At 39.3% G+C, this 17,966-nt stretch overlaps 1 protein-coding gene across 2 annotated transcripts in view; it reads right to left on the reverse strand.

Moving 5' to 3' along the window:
* The window catches only part of brinp1 (BMP/retinoic acid inducible neural specific 1), a 113,574-nt gene that overhangs the window by 53,736 nt on the left and 41,872 nt on the right, over positions 1–17,966 (reverse strand). The window lies entirely within an intron of this gene.

Consider the following 17,966-nt stretch of genomic DNA (forward strand, 5'->3'; position numbering starts at 1 on the left):
GACAGAATAGTTGACCGAATTACTTCCAAATTAAAAGCTTTGACAACCTCGCACTTGATGCGCTCGTCTCGTTCAACAAGTCAAATCATTCAAAACATCCGACAGTTCCGCATCGATTACCACAGGTCAAAACAGTACATCAGACGTTTTATATCGTCTTTGGTAAGTTTATAAAATGTTCCACTTTCACCAGCACCATTTGCTGAACTTTCCCTTAAGCTGACAACAATCACATTTGACAGGAGTGAAAAACATACAAATGTATCTGCCAGATTGAGCTTGCAACATATTTGCGTGGGAGCTTTCGCGGCGTTGACTCAAGAGACCGCCGAGACGCACGTCAAGAAACAAGAGATAGAGAAATCTCCGTTACTCCGTGGCAGAGCACCTATACTCCGTGGCAGAGCACCTATAAGCCCGAGGATAAAAGTGCCAGGTTTTCTACAGCTGTCTGCCACGCTGAAGCGCTAAAGCAAGACGCACTGTCATTGAGTCAATAGCTCGCTTAGCATATTCAGGAAGGAAAACGTCGAAGCATGATTAGGCATTCAGGTAAGGAGCTGCCATTGGATTGGAACATTATCTGTCGGCAGAATGTGTGAAATGACGCACAAAAACACACAAAAGTCAGCTTTGGTGTTTCTCTCAGAGTTGGGTGTCATTCAAAACAAATGTGCGAATCCATCAATACGGTGAGAGTGCAAAGGCGGCGCACTCTCACCGATTTCAAGTTTATGCTAAATGAAAACAATGAGTGCATTTCGACCAAGTTTTACGACAGGTGGAGTGGAAAACAGGTTCATCGTAGTTTTTTTTTTTAATATTTAGAATCGCTCTCTGAGTGTTCTGAGCTCTCTCTCTCTCTCTCTCTCTCTCTCTCTCTCTCTCTCTCTCTCTCTCTCTCTCTCTCTCTCTCTCTCTCTCTCTCTCTCTCTCTCTCTCTCCTCTCTCTCTCTCTCTCTCTCTCTCTCTCCTCTCTCTCTCTCTCTCTCTCTCTCTCTCTCTCTCTCGCTCTCCTCTCTCTCTCTCTCTCTCTCTCTCTCTCTCCTCTCTCTCTCTCTCTCTCTCTCTCTCTCTCTCTCTCTCTCTCTCTCTCTCTCTCTCTCTCTCTCTCTCTCTCTCTCTCTCTCTCTCTCTCTCTCTCTCTCTTCTCCTCTCTCTCTCTCTCTCCTCGCTCTCTCATCTCCTCTCTCTCTCTCTCTCTCTCTCTCTCTCTCTCTCTCTCTCGTTCTCTCGTCTCTCTCGTACTCTCTCTCTCTCTCTCTCTCTCATCCTCCCCAACTGTTTTAAAAGTCCACAGTATTTTACAAGTTTGGAGGCATTTTCCCCCTCAAGAATGTCAGTAAAATTCCAATTTTGGGACTATTCCTCTTTGCCAAAAAGAGTCAAAGACAACTCTTGCCAAGGGCTCTCTTTTTGTGAATGGTGCAGCTACGCTCAAATAAAAACTGACATATCGTAATTTTTATGATGTCGCAAGCGCTAGTTTGGGATTTCGGTTCATCTCTCTGCACCATTCGGAGTATTCCAGCATTCAAAAAGGCCAAACCACTAGTACACCTGTAAAAAGGTGAAACAAACAGTTTTTTGTTTTTTTTTCCACCACATCTAGCTCACTGGCATCAGATTCATTTCCAGCCAATCCCGCTGGCTGCCAGTTGTTATATAAAACCTTAAACGGCGGCCATATGCACTCCAGCCCTTGTGCCCCAGATTAAGCATGCCAGCAGATGGAATGGGGAGACATGATTCAGTGCTTTACTTTGCAGCTCCAAGACCACTTTAATGACCTATCACAGCACGTAAAAAAGAGGAGACGAATGGCACGGCAGGCTGCATAGGCGGGGAGGAAATTGGAACATTGGTGATTATTACTTTATGAGGTTTACATTGCATGGCATGGTGTGTGTGTGACGGAGATTTTACAAGATGACAAGTGTAAATAAATGTTCGAATTGAATCATGCTTAAATGTCACTGACAACCTATTTTTGTCAAGCAATTTAATGGCAACGCCTTTCGCGCTTGGCTTTCAGGTGCTTTCCCAAACGCAAGAATAAGATCCGAGATCCGTAATCATGTGCTTCTATTCTAGCCGACAGACAAAAAAAAAAAAACAGGCGACAGGAAGTATCGATGTGTATTGTCGTCACGCGCGGCCGTTTAGCTCACTTTACTTGTTTCAAAATATCTATGGCACGCCCCAAAAAAAAAAACGGAACGGATGAGTCCTCGAAGTCAGAAGAAGAGGAAACTGATTAGCAAGGAAGTTTGGGGCATGAAATATTGATGCGGAAGAGCGCAGCGTCTCATGTCTTTGAGCTACGTCTGCGCTCGTTAGCGACACGCTAGTCAACATCTTCCGAATGTGTACTTACAATTAGACAAATGCAATAACGACTAAAAAAAGATTTTGGGAAAAAAAATTTGGTCTGCATTATAGATGGGCATTTGATCGTTTTTTTTTTTATGTTCGCATTTTGGATAATGAGCCAGCAACCAGATAAACCGGAGAAAACCTGCGCAAGCTCGGGGAGAACATGCAAATTACACACTGGTAGCAATCAACCATTGTTATTTTATTATTTATTGTTATTATTATTATTTATTATTATCTAGTATTATTATTTATTATTTATTATTATTTATTTATTATTATTTATTATTTATTATTTATTATTTATTATTTATTATTTATTATTTATTATTTATTATTTATTATTTATTATTTATTATTGTTGCATTGCAGCTCTAGAAATGTCAGTTAGTTTTCAGGGCGTGTTTGTTAGTTTTAGTGTTTTCAAAAACACTTTGGTTTAGTTTAGTTTTAGTGAGCTTTAGTTTTATTTTATTATTATTTATTTATTTTAAAGAAATGTTTTACGTTTTATGTGACCAATATTTAAAAAAAAAACGACTATGGTCAATGAGCAAAAAATGTGAATGATTGTCACCAAAATCTATGTGGCCATTTATAAAAATGTGCATCTGAAAAAACAAAACAATATTTGGGAGGATAGTCCCGTTGGAAGCGTTAATATACAAAGAGAATGGATATTAATGAGGCGGCGCTTTTGACTGAATTATATCGAAAATGAATTTCACAAACTGTCTAAAGCATATCGCTTGCCATGACGTCCACTATCCAGAGACTGAGCTGCATTGTGTTTGTTGACAGAGGCGGTAACAATTTCGTTCCCTTCCCTAATTAGGTCAGTCCACAAAAAAAAAATCTGATTAGTCTGTACCATTACAAATCTATCGCGACACGATCAAAATCATTTTTTATCCTTTAATCACTTATGCTCATCCTTTTCCGAAGCAAAGCTTCGTTAACACCATCCAGATTTGCTGCATGTGTATTTATACTCGCACTGAGTTGAAAACATCTTTCATTTTGTGGAATATTTTTTTTGTGCGCAACTCCTTTTTAACTCATCCTTTCTAAAAACGCAGACGGTGACACCGGCGCCCTTTATGACGACGTCTTGTCGGCTTCAAATGAAAGTCGCTGGAGTTCTGATAACCCTCACATGTTTATTGTGGCATGTCACATTTTTGTTTGCTTTGTTTCATCATAAACGCTTGTTGTTTTCCTCGAGTGAAAATGTTGTTTTTCCAGTGCTCAGTCTAATGAAGCCCAGGTTGGAACTGTCCAAAATAAGCACTTTGATATTTTTCATTATAGCGAGTATGATGATTTTTTATTTTTTTTTTCCTAGCCTCCCCGCAAAGGCTCTTGACTCCTTTTTCTGATGTCTGCTTTTGGGCTTCCAGAAACATGTTGTCTTTGAATCCTGCTGAGCCATTTTTCCTTTTTAATTGGTTGGAGATTTTCTTGCAGTTAAATTGTTAAAATGGTTGTCACGCTCATGCTTGGAATTGATGTTGATGTCTTCAAGAGGGGATTGTGTTAGGTGTTTGCATTTAACTTTATACTTCCAGTAGCATTCGTTCCTTCAAAGTTTAGTCTAGCTTCCATTATTAATTTTAATGGGTTTAATTTGCAAAGGAAAAAAATAAATAAATAAGAATAAGAATTAATACTACTAATAATAAATACTACTACTACTGCTGACAAATAAATAATAAATAATAAATAATAAATAATAAATAATAAATAATAAATAATAAATAATAAATAATAAATAATAAATAATAAATAATAAATAATAAATAATAAATAAATAAATAAATAATATAAATATGAATATGCTGCATCACCTCTGTTCGCAAAATAATAATAATAATAATAATAATAATAATAATAATTATAGCACAGGCAAAAAAAAAAAAAAGCTGCATATATTTGTTTTGCATCGCGGACATGGAAGACAAAATGCGGAATTCACTTAAGCAAAGCGTAATGAAACGAAAACCCTAATAGAATTGGCCTTGTGCTGTCTGGGCTTGTGCGTGCGTGTTGAAAACGTCGACTCCTCCTGTCGCAAACAAGACAGCATCGGGTTTCATGCTTTGATGAGGGATGAACCTTTCATTTTCAGCCATTTGTTCCACTACCCATTTGTTCAGGATGACTTGACTAATACTTCAAATGCCGCGAGAGGCGGACACAATAACGAGGAAGTCGGCTCGAGATGTCGCCTCGCATGCAAAAAATTTAAAAAATAAAAAAAGTGTACTGTCACGTTGACAAAACGCCTATGTCAGAGAAAAACAATTTCCGACATGCCAAGCAAAGAAGCATTAAGTACAGTATGGATGTCGGATTTGCATGAATACATCGGAGATAATTAGCCAGTATCAACAGTCTCATCACTTGTCATACTATTTTTACATGAAAAGGTTATTTTAATGGGCCGTCTGATTAGTACAAAGAGTGAATGCAAAAAGACGACGTTGTCCATCTAAAATAATGCAAAAGAAGGCTTTTTCTTTTTTTTTTCCTTTTTGTGGCTTTTTTTTTTCATGACACAAAACTTGACCGAACTGCGAATGTTTTGCATTTGCGGCTTTTCAGGACATTTAATTAAAATAAAGTAAAAACCTATTTTACAGATGTTCTCAAAATTAATTTTTATTCACTTTTTTTAAATTTAATTTATACGGCACATTCCACAAATACAAGAGCATAACATATAAATAAAATTATTCTGATATAACTAACTAACATTTTCTTTCTTTTTCAGACTATAAAGAATTGTAGCCTTCGCAGATTGCTCCCCTATTAAAAAAAAAAAAAAAAAGTGCAGCTCTGACTCATTTTACAGCGGCTGTGGAACTGATCCAGTTGCCGAGTCAAATGTGACAATAAGGCAAGCGCCTCGCAGCCTAACAAATGTTTGAGTAATCTGCATTATACATCTCTTTTGTCTCGCTAAATAACATCAGATGAAGCAAGCCAACATCTGGCGCTTTCTCTTTTCGCTTTTTTTCCCCAACGTTGCATTATTATACTTTATACAGCGATTTTCTGCGTTAGCATTCCCTGGAGGGCAGTAATAACGGGTATTGCTTAGGAAGAGACCGCCGTAATCGTCGACCTCTCGAACTCGAGTTCCTGTCGAGATATTATGCGGCAGCCACAGGGGGGCGGGGGGGGGGAAGATTTTTTTTTTTTCATGTTAATAAAGGAGGCAAAGTCCAGCCATAAATCACACCGACAGAGACGCAATTGAAATGCCTTTGTGAAAAGCCTCCGTGAAATTCATCTGGCAAGAAGTGTTCCAAATATTATAGAATGCATCTTAATCACACGCTACAGTGCGCAGGGGGGAAACAATTGGAAGACACACACAGACAGAGCGAGAGAGGTCGGCTGGTTTTTTTTTTCGCTTGACCTGAGCCGTTTGCTTGGGCTTGATTTATATATTTTTACTTGGGTTCTGTCATCCTCCCAAAAAAATAAAAATAAAAAAACATGCAGGAATGGAGTTTTTAGTCATTTATTTTTATGGTAAAGGTGTTGGAAACGAAGCGCGAGATAGCATCAGTAAACATCTGCAGCAGGCAGTCAGAGTGACAGGCAATATTGCGAGTGGCCGCACATCTGTCGACACACCGGCGAGATGCGTCTCGTTACTTAAAAGTTCAAAGAAGCAATGCTGTAAGAATTTGAAATGGAAATGTTTTGGAAAAATATAGGATGATAATTGTGTTGTCACTCGGGGACATTTGGAAGAGTGACTTTTTAATCCTTTGAATACAAACAGTATCCAGATGTGCCTGTCCACTAATCAACAATGAAATATAACCAGCAAGTCTTTTTTTTTTTTTTAGACTATTTTAGAAAAATGTCGATAATTAGCACCTCAGTAGTTATAATCCAGAGCCACTCTCATGCCCACATGCAGTGTTTAAACTAGTGAGAGACCGATTATCTTCCGGATGATTATCGGGGCCGATATTTGTCATTTTGCCGCTTATTAGAATCTGCCTTTTTTTTTTTTTTTTTTTTAAACTTTCAAGGCCAATAAATTAAAAGGAGGTTTATTTTTGGCTCACTGCAACTCTCTCTGCTGTGCTGGTAGCCCTGCCTGCAGAAGCAGATTGACCCGCCTTGATGGAATACGACTGTGTAAAAGTCATGTTAAGGTGCTCGGCGATTGTGATGAAGCTCCGGGATGAAAATGTATCCAATCAAAACAATCTTTCCATTCATGTTTTGAAACTTTGTAAAATACTACCCTGCTTGTTAATCATGATTTCACCTGTTTGTCACTGAAAAACACACTTATTTTGTGGGCGGGGGGGTTTTTTGGTGATTTTTTTTTTTTTGTAAAACCCGGTCAAAATAGTACATCGGTATCAAGGAAGTATATTGAAATGATACATCTCAACCAAGAGACAAGCTTTGTATGTCAAGGAGTTCCCAAGTTGAGCCTGGGTTGTAAGGGGAGAAATGGAGAGTCTTTTAAGATGCATTATCTTTTCAAAATTAAATTATTTTTTTTAAAAATAACATTGCAGATATGTTTGATGCGATCTGAATGTTTGGAATCATAATAATTTAAACTAATAAAAAACGATTAAAAAAAAAAAATTATAAACCTTGTCACAAAGGGACTGATATGCACCAGAGTGGTTATCATAATCCTTTCGCTGTTCCATATCATGTTGGTTTTATCATCAAGGACACATCACGGGCGTTAATGTACAATATCGCAACGGCATCACAGCCTCCACTTTTGAAAACGAGATACATGTCGGATCTTGTTCGAGCCACTTAGCGGGTCTCGGCTGTGCCAGCCCCCGGAGATCAAAACAAATGCCGGCAAGATATCAGACTGCGTGTCCTCTTCGGCTTGATAAAAACGCTTTTTATATACAACATATACTTTCTTGAGGGGGGAAAAAAAAATAAAAAAAATCGAATCTAAATTATTCAGTTGCTTTGCTTTTCTTTCTCAAAAGTTAGAAGCTCCCGAGAAATGCATCTTTGGCCAGTTTGACCTTAATGTGGTTTTATGAGACACAGCAGGTCGACAATTTTTTTTTTTCTATGCGCATTCAATTGCTAACATCCTCTGCCTTCATGAATATAAATGGGCCCAACGTTAGAACATTAAAAACACATTTTGGGGTCTCAAAGTCACTGTAGAGAGGATTCTGGATACACATTATGCCCTCTCCGACGATTCTGGGATACATTTAAGCACGACTGTTAGCCAAACGTTCATAATTTCAATGCTTTTGTTTTATGCATGTTGGCATTATTCGGAGTTAAAAAATTCAAGCGTGGGTCTCATGACGCACATGGAAATTAACACTGACGGAGCACATCCTCTTTCAAGGATTCACATTCACAAAAAAAAAAAATACAAAAAAATTTTAAAAAAACTTTCCAACAAGACAAGAAATATAACGACTTTATAAAACCCCTGGAAATTTGACTTTTTAATTATTTAATTTTAATTTCTGGAGCTTTTTGAAGTTATATTGTGAAAATAAATAAATAAATAACAGTCATTTTTTTAAGGTTTACAGTATAGCTAAAGTTTTGAAAAGTATAACACCTACTAATTACTGACTTATAAATTGAAATACTGAGCATTTTTGGGCTGCACTTGTTTTTTTTTTTGTTTTTTTAATGTAGCCACCTGCCAATTTGCCTTGTTGCTGTTATTCTACGACTGATACAAAGAGTAAAAAAATGAATAAATAAAAGTTTCTATTCTGAGCCTCCTCCGGAACATCTGACTCACTTGTAATGTCGGCAGAAAGCGTGAAAATGGCGGACATTGTTCTGCCGGCTGCTTTAAGTTAGAAATACAGAGCGTGGCAGGTTGCCTCGTGCTGTAAACACAACGTTGACTTTCATGCGTGATCAAGATGAATGCGTGTACCAGCTGCCGCGTCGAGCTGACGGAAGCGCGGCCAGCTTTTTGTTACCTTACGGGCCAGAATTTCTCCTGGAAGAGGAAAAGGTCATGAAAATTAAAAACGTGTTGAACGGGAAATAAATATTAATAGTTGTGTTGATGGTGTGGCACATGCAGCAGACACTCAAATAATTGTGATTATATATGAATATTCACTTTGATATTGACGTTTGAACAACACTCCACCATTGTCCATAGTTTCTCAAGTTTAAAAAAACAAAACAAAATAAAGAGCATCTGACATTACTCATAGGCATACATTCTCTTCTTACGTGTTTGTAGAATGTAAAACCCCCCTTTTTTTTTTTTTTTAAATCAATAACAATGACGTACGATTTTTCCATGCACACAAAGAAAATTCTAACGCCGGGCTGAAAATATCCTCCAATTAATTGTCTCCATCAAATTAGCAACTACAGAGATACTTTGTACTTGAAATGCCTCTCAGACATTACAAAAAAGATTTTTAATCTTTTAGCAATGATTTTTTTTTTTTTTTTACTTTGTTTGTTTCGGACCACTTTTTGAAGAGAAGCGTGAACAAACAAAGCAATGTCCTATTTGTCCTTTTTTCCTGCCGTCTTGGAGGTCTGCCACGTTCCCTTTCGTATGTCTGTCTGCCGTGTGCAGGTTGAAAGATAAACGTGTTGGAGCTGGGCCCCAGCTGCAGACAATCATGATCATCTTGGACTGCCGTCGACAGTTTGGTACTCCACCGTGGAACCAAATCGATTTACACCGTCACTGAGTCTTAAAGTACTCTCACCGTGACTCAAACATGGATTCTATTTACAGTATATTCCTTTCGCTGTTACGACACATTTATGGCATGGAGAGTTGGTTTCAAGATATTGAGCAAAATATTGATCAATTTAATAAGTCGTCAGAAAAGAAAATTATACAGGAAAAAGGACCAAAACATTATTTTACAGCGTACATCAGCCGGGAGGTGTGGCCAAGAATATTTTTAAGTGTACAGTAGATTGTATATTTATGATATTACTGATATATATATATGATCTTTAGTATTATCATTATTATAATATCCATAACAGTCCTGTGTTTTGACTGACTTTTGACATTTGCATTACAGTACATCCCTTTTTTCATTTATTTATTTATTTATTTTTTAACATACCATACAGCCAATTCAGAAATATTTCCTAAAGGTATAATTTAGTTGAGTTCGTTTACATTTATTAACAATTTAAATTGAAGTAATATTTTTTTATAAATATGAAAAGAGAAAAACAATTGTTAATTTGTTATGTTGTCATATTTCTTTTTTTATTTTTATTTTTAGTGAGGATTTCTGAAATATGCAACAGGAAAACAAAAATAAACTTAAGAAAAAAAAATGTCATATTTCTTATTTTTAATAAAATCCAATAAGATCCATGGAATTAAACTGCAAAAAAAAATGGTCATTGATTCGCAAAAATGAATTTATTTCAAGCCTTGACTGGATTTAACACAAAACCTCCAACAAGGATTTAACAAACTCATAATGTCACATATATCCTTTAAATATGGAAATGTAAACGGGGAATGGCGGAATTCAATGGGCGACTTTCATGGCTTCGGATTAAATGTCAGAGCATGACACATAAACTCCATTAACTTCATGGCAAGTGCGACAGCTTTTTAAAAATATTATTACATGTACTTTTCATATGTTCTCTCACTATATTAGACAGATTAAGCGGCTAATGTGAGACGACGGCGAGACCGACGTCTCCTCCTCTGAGTGCTCCGTTGCTCTTGTGGAGATTGCCACAGTCTCGCGGGAGGGTGGCAGCAACCCACGCGGTGAATTAGTCGCCGCTTAACCCTGGCACTTCCCTGCTCGCCTCCCCGTTTCCTCGCTAATTAGCTGCCCCTTTTCCTTGCTGACGATTAGTCGGCCTACAGCTGGAGCTTTTTGCCCACAAAAGCGAAGTGGCTTGGATTGCACAGCAGATTAGGGCAAAAAAAGATGTGTTGATTCACCAAAGAATAAAAATACGGAATAAAAACAGAATGAAAAAACATTAAAAAAAAAATTGTGGAAAAAAGATAAATCTGAGGCTATGCGACTCAGTGGGTAAGAGTATGTGGAGGCCAATTTGTTTTGAGTTGTAATGTCACCATTCACCACTAGACGGCAGCTATATCCCAGTTGCACTTATATTGGGGCCTTCTATTATAGCACGTCTCCAATTTTCTCTCACTTTCTGGTCCATTGAAGATCTAAATCAGGGGTGGGCGAACTTTTTGATTGGCGGGCCACAATGGGTTCTAAAATTTGACAGGGGGGGGCGGACCAAGAGCAGATGGACGGAGTGTTTTGGTGACATCACCTCATCGGAGGAAAAAAAAAAAACATTTAATTTTAAATGAAAGTGAACAAAAAAATGACAACAAAATATCTTGTCTTTGACACACCGCAGTATTTAGAAAATAAAACAAACAAGGTTTATCCATTTCATTTTTTTCAAGTTCGGCGAGCCGGATTAAAACGTTGAACGGGCCACATGTGGCCCCCGGGCCATAGTTTGCCCACACCCAATCTAAATTGTTGCTAGTTATGAACATTGAGCATTAATAATTAATCATCGATATAAGCCCTGTAATTGGCCGAGCGACCAGTCCAGGCTGTCGGCTGCCTCTCGCCCAACTCCAGATCAACTCCATCTCACCCACAAGCCGAAATGACCAGAAGCAATAATCGAAAATGGATACATGTGTCTTTTAACAATTTCTCCTAAGAATCTCGACTGGCTGAGTGACTCCAGTTCACCTTCGTAGCTGAAAACAGCCATTATCGCTTCATCTGCTAAAAATACTCCCATGTGCGCTTGTCCAAAAATGACTCAACTCGTTACACAAGCCAGCAAATGTGATCGTCTAAACAAAGCGTTGATGAAATGACAGCCTTATTTAAAAAATAAAAACGGTGTGTGAGTCAACGGAGCGTCTCCTCCCTCACACCGACCTAAACGGCACAAATGCTTTCATGTCTCAATCACTTACTGTACTGTTCCACCACCTACACGACCCCCCCCCCCGCCTTCCTGTCCCGTCCCCTAATGGCCTCGTCCGACACACGCCCCCCCCGCCACTGCCCCCTTTTGTGTTCCTCTATTCCTCAGTCTGTTTCATCCATCCTGACTTCCTGTCACCTCGCCGCTTTTCTGTGTCGCTTTCTCTTCCCGCGGCGACCGCGGTAGCACACCTGCTGAATTAAACATGGCCGCGGCAAAATTGCAGACTCCATCAAATCAGCTTTCCAATTACAGTCCGCTCATCCCAGCTAGTGCGAGACGCACTGTCAAGACAAATGCTGCACCTTGTTGTAGTGCCACGAAAAAAAAAAAAAATATATATATATACAAGCATGAAAAGGAGTTTAATGTTGATAGAAAAAGTTGAATTTATAGAAGAGGCCGAAAGATGATAGGTTTTCATATGCAAATGATAAGTACGGATAATTAATTCAAGGCTCATCTGCAGACTGATTAGGCATAATTAACAATGCAGAGGAAATGTTCTGTTCGCGCGATGCATAATGCGCTTGTATAACGACATATGTCACAACATATTGAATCGAGCACCCGGGACGAGGGAGGCGCCTTTCAAACGCATGCGTTTGTGACGGAGACATTCCGAAAAGCTTCGGGACTCCATTGTGAGAGCCATTTCCCACAACGGAGAAAACACGGAACAGTCGTGACCCTTCCCAGAAGTGGCCGGCCTATGGAAATCACTCCGAAAGCACAGCGACGACTCATCCGGGAGGCCACAAAGAAACCCATGATAGCATCTGAAGAACTGCGGGACGAACTCACCTCAGTTCAGGTCAGTATTCATGACTCCGCAAAATGGCTGGAGTTCCATGGCTAAATCTATTTCTGAACAAAAAGAACATAAATATTGCCAAAACTTTTGGGAGAATATTCATTTCTCGTGAAATCTGCCATCAATGTAACTCACTTAACAAAAAGTCACTTTTTTTCCCCAGCAGATCAAGTTATTTCCCCTCCAGATAAGCAAAATTCCTCTGAGCTGCAGCACGAAGAGTTGATTACGATTGGACTCATCTACAGCTAGGTGGCAACTTCGCGCCGTCTCAATTGAGACAATGGGATGAGAGGTGCGTGTAGCTCCCAACAGGTGAAAAGACAACAAAAAATGGCAGGCAGGACGCTTGTTGGTGATGATTTTTAATAAGGCGTATGTCGCAAATGGAGACATCGACGTGACTAAGAAGCAATCCAAAAAAATGTCGACAGTATTCAGTCTTTTATTGCAAATAAAATGATGGAATAAAGCGCTGTTTTGTTGGCAAAATATTTTGGACAAAATATTAACATCAGGGGTGCTTCTAATTGCGGCACAAAATAATTATTTCTTCATGTGGGAATAAATAAATGTACTTAAAATAAAAGTCGCAGTTTCCTCTATTTTTTTTATTTTGGTCTTATTTTATTCAGAAAAAATATTTTAGAAGTTAAAGCACAATAAAACAAAATACGAGACTGTACTGCCATCTACTCTTCATAAGACTAATTCTATTCCACGATAGGATGCATATCGAAAAGATTTTTAAAAAAATCGACATCATCCAAGCGCAGAAAGTACCAGAAGTGGCCAATTTGTGTAGACTAGCATCTTGGTGACGTGTCAACGGCCATAAAGTCGCGCACAGCGACTCACCCGGAGCCAACGATGTGCAAATGAGCAGCTTAACACTTTGACCGACGATTTATGCTAATTAGGCGCCACTGGCTTTGGGTTTTTGATTGTCACTGTGATCCAGTAATTAAGTCGGCGGAAGTCAGTTGCTTAAGGCATAGTTTGGAGTATCTTCACCATCAGCTTCATCACATTATTTGATACGATTGTTTGCAAATGTTGATGTCTTTGCACAGCCGATCGCTCCGATGCGGAGTTCGCATAAGTTAGCGTTCTTTCAAAAATTCTGAATCAAGCTTGACAAGAGATGCAAAAGCAGACATACTGTAAAGTTTGGTGGCATTTTTTATTTATTTTTTTGCTGCGACCAAACTTGAAACAAGCTATTGTGCCTTTAAGGGGGCGTGGCCTTGCCAGTCACATCAGGGGCTCGACTCGTAATTTAAAGTATCTTGAAAAAAAATCAATAAATAAATCGACCTAAGCATGGCTTGAATTAAAAAATGTCATACTCAAAATATCACTGAATTATTCGGTGCCTTAAAACTTGCATCTCAAACAAAGAGGTTTTCCCAATTTCCCAATTCTAATCTAGTCTTGCTTGCATGTTTTTTTTAATCAAAACATTCGCATCGCTTTTCAGACCCACTCTGCTCAAGCGCAGCACCTCAATAAATCCTTCGTATCACTCTGTGCCATTTCTACTCGAGTCATTCTTCCGGTTCGATTGCGAGCTTTGTTTTCTCACATATCTGTCAGAGTTCTATTAACGACTAACTGAATTGAAGACCGCGTGTTTTTAATTTGGCAAATGAGAGGCTAAATGTTCTCGCTTCAAGCTGTAGCTTTGTCATAAATGTTCATCTGAGCTACTTTCAAAACCGCATCACCGCTATAATCATTAGCCTAGCATAAATGTGCTAGCTTAATGATCACATCCCATGGGATTTGAACCCAAACAAATATTTTTTTTAGCATAAACACAATCGTAACGCAGACAAATAGAACAATCGGAACTCTTGGAGTTTGAAGCTTCTGATAGTCTTGACATGACGCAACGCTTCCTGTCACATTAGCGCCATTGCTAAGGTCAGGGGTGCACCTGAGAGGAAGCAGGACATTCTGGCTAAACCAAAACCAGTAAGCTGAATTTTACGGGACTTAGTCTTGACTTTTGATAAACAGCAACGTGATTTGTCTCTCCCGACGGGAAGCTCTCTCTCCGCCGCATGCGTACCGCAGCTTGATTCAGTTAGCGGTTCAATCGCAACGGCGTGTTTGGCTGAGACTAGCGTGGCTCATTCTCTCGCTTGTACTCCATTATGGGCTACCAATGTGTTTCGTATGATGCTCTTTGTTTGTTCCGTCTCAGGTTCTCGCATGCCCCACGCCAAAAAAAAAAATCCAATATAAATGCAAATCCGGCGGCCATTAATGCATTCTGAAGGCCTCCATTCGGCATTGTACTGTAATCAAAGACGCGAGGTAGAGGATATTATTTAGACATGAAAAATATTTATGAAAATGCACACTTGTGATTGATTGCTCTTTTTGAAGCGCGTCCCGTCCAATCTGCTAAATATGCGAGCGGCGTAATGACCTGCGGAGAAGTATAAAAGATATCAGATATCAAATAAAGCAACCAATCTTTCACTTTATTTAAAGGCGCACTGTTTTCAAAGATACCGTAAAGGAGGAGGAATATTATTCTACTGGGATGAAAAAGCTGATTTAAAATGGAAAAGTGGGCCAATGCATATTTTACTGCACCATTTTCAGACACTTGCAAATCCCTCCTTATCGTATTAATCAGCGCGCCGGTAAATTATAGAATGAAAATTGCCAGCACATTTGCAACTGCGGTTATGTTCAAAGTTATTATAGGCGATGATTTTTATTGTGATTTCAGCACTCCGTAATTAGCGTCATGCACGGTATCGTGTCAAATGTCAACCAGAAACATGCAAGTCATGATCCATTTTAGTTCTAAGACAAACATTTTTGACCCACCAAAACTGAACCCGGTAGACAATTTTGACGCCAACACAGAAGGAAGTGAGTGGTGTCGAAGAGAAGAACATGATTGGCCCGGAAATTACACTCATTCCAGCTTGTCGGGTTATAAGGCGCACCTGTGTATAAGCTGCAACAACCCCCCCCCAAAAATGATATACAAGCCGCACCAGACTATAAATCGCAGTTTTCTATGTTAAAAAAGAGTGCCTTTTAACACGGCAACAACTTGGCTAATTAAAACAGAACAGACCTGAGAGGGGAAAAAAAAAAAAAGAAAGATTTTTTTAGCGTATTTTCTGAACTATAGAGCGCCCCTAGTGGTGAAAGAAAAATCCACAGAAAAGCCGCAACATTGTATTAGCCGCCTGGTTCAAAATCGAGGAAAAAAGTAGCGGCGGCTTGTAGTCGGCAAAATACGGGACTCAGAATACCACCAAATTTTGGCGCAAATTTAGGAACCATTCACCATTTCGTTTTGAATTTGCCATTCTTTCGTGTTCACGACTATTTCACAACTGGATTAACCAAATGGATGAAATGTAAACCAGTAACCCCACAGGATCTTCCTTTTTATTTTGACTTTTGAATTTTTTGTTGAACACGAAAATTTTTTGCTACCGGGACTGTAAGCATTGAAGTAGGAATGGAACTTGGAACGAGAAATGCACTTCACTCTTTTGCGGTTGCGTTGTGCAAAAAGTGGCAATAAACAAACATCCATAATAAAATATTTTCTTGACATTTTTTGTGGTGGCCCTATCAAATTCTTCAGCTGGACCATGTGCGACCCTCAAGCTTTATGTTGCCGACCTCTACTTTCCACCAGATTTGCTCAGCATTTTAAAGATTAACAGCGTGATTTTTTTTTTCTTTGTTTTTTTTTTAGACTCTTAAGTGCAGGAGGGAGCGAGTAATTGGCGCCTCGTGTCTCCTCGTCCTCCCCATTCTCACGGCCACTGACCTTTTCAGAAAACGAGACAAGAAGCTGGCATCTCCTTATGCTGTGTTTATCTTCGGAATTAGGCGCCGCGCCCATGTTATTAGAGATGGCCCAGATTTGTTTGTCGCTGATCAGGTTGGCATTGTCCGTGCACTGTTCCTCGAGGGTAATCGCTTGTGATATGAGACACCAAGGAAGAAAAAAAAGAAAAAAAAGAAGAGGAGGATGGGTGTTTTTTTTTTTTTGTCGCTCTGCAAATCTGATTCGACCACATTCCACCCCCAAATCGCTAAGGCCGACAGAGTCTCCGGGGAAATTTACAAAGCTATTCAGTGCTCATTGGCGCTTAGAAGGGAGCGCGTTAGGGGCGAGCTTTGTGGTCCAGGCTTCATTCCGACAAAACACTCCAGCAGCTGATGTTGCTTCCCCATCGCTGCTTGAAGATGCACTGATCTGCGACTCCGACGCACAAGCAGCGCCACGAGTCAATTTGTGCCGGTGGGTTGGCAAGTTCGGAGCACTCACTGCAATTTGCCTCCGTGGTGGTTGCGTGCATGCTGACAGCGGACACGCTGAGGAACAGCGTGGGAGACACATTCGATCTTGTCTTGCCCATGATGAGGTTTAGGTCGGGGTTGTTAAATAATTCCAAGTTAGTCAGACAGATTGCCCGATAGACTGCTGGCTCAATTGCAAGACTGGCTTTAGGTACCATAATGAGGACGAGCCTGAGCTTCCTGATAAGTGTGGCGTTGTGGTCGTGATAGGCCGATAACGATTATTAGAAATCATGGAGGCCGATGACCGATATTTGAAACCGATATTTATTTATTGAAAAAAAAAAAAAAAAGGGGGATAAAATGGTGTCAAAATTTTAAAAGAAAAAAAAAAATCCCAAACTTGACTTAGTTTAAATGCAACTTTCTGCTGATTAGCAATCTGCTTCTGCAGGCAGGGCTACCAGCACACCAGAGAGAGAGAGTGAGAAGTGTGTTGCAGTGAGCCAAAATAAACCAGCTTTTGCCTACGAACTTGTCAAAAGTGCCACCACCAAATGTCGAGGCCGGAAGAGCACTGAGCTCGCGGCCGTAGGCCGAGGGACTGACCAGCAAAAAAAAAAAAAAAAAAGGGTCAAGTGCCCAGCTCTGCTGTTAACTAATATAAATAAATAAAGTGTATGACAGTTTCTTTCAATTCAATCAATTTGTTTATTTAATTGATTTAACCTGATAAATTGCGAGTTCTACTCCAGATTCCACAAAAGATCCATTACATAACCCTCCATTCACTTTAAAATGACCTGGAATGAATCTTTCTTTCACATTTAGTGGAGGATTTCTTTTTTTATTCCATGTTTGCTCTTGAGAATCAAGCATTGTATAGTTCTGTATTATGTCATTCTCCGCAAACAAGGAAGTCGCCTACCAGACGGATAACGAAAAATAAATCCCACAATTGCGCTTTCACATTGGTGACAGGAAATTGAAGCTTCAAAATTGCTTCGTGAACCAGTTGCTGTATTTTTGACTCCTCTAGATGGCACTGTTGGTTTAAATAAAGCATTTAAAAAAATGTCAAGTCAGCCCAATGTTGAACTGAGAGTGCCCTCTACTGGAGCCCAGAAGTACTACAACTGGTTCATGAAGCAGATTTGAAGCTTCATTTACCCATCACTCCCAGGAAGTAGAAAACCAACAAATAAACGGACAGACAATCGGAATACATCACGTTCATTCAAAGTTCATGTTCAACCTTCATAATAGAGTCCAATTTTACGTATCTGCAAGGACAAACAAACAAAACATTTTTTATTAGCACGACCATCATTGGTGGAGCTACAGCATCTCTTGGCTTACAAAGCCAATTCCAAAGCATAATCACAGTTTCTGCTTTGATCGATAAGTCCTCTAACCTTTTACGGCTAAAGATTAAACAATACATTGCTTTGACAGATGAGAAAATCCGCCAAATCTTTTTCATTTAATTGTCTCGCGA

The sequence above is a fragment of the Idiotropiscis lumnitzeri genome, chromosome 18 (genome assembly GCF_059441095.1).
Source record: "Idiotropiscis lumnitzeri isolate Australia: NSW breed Sydney's pygmy pipehorse chromosome 18, RoL_Ilum_1.0, whole genome shotgun sequence".
NCBI classification, from domain to species: Eukaryota; Metazoa; Chordata; class Actinopteri; order Syngnathiformes; family Syngnathidae; genus Idiotropiscis; species Idiotropiscis lumnitzeri.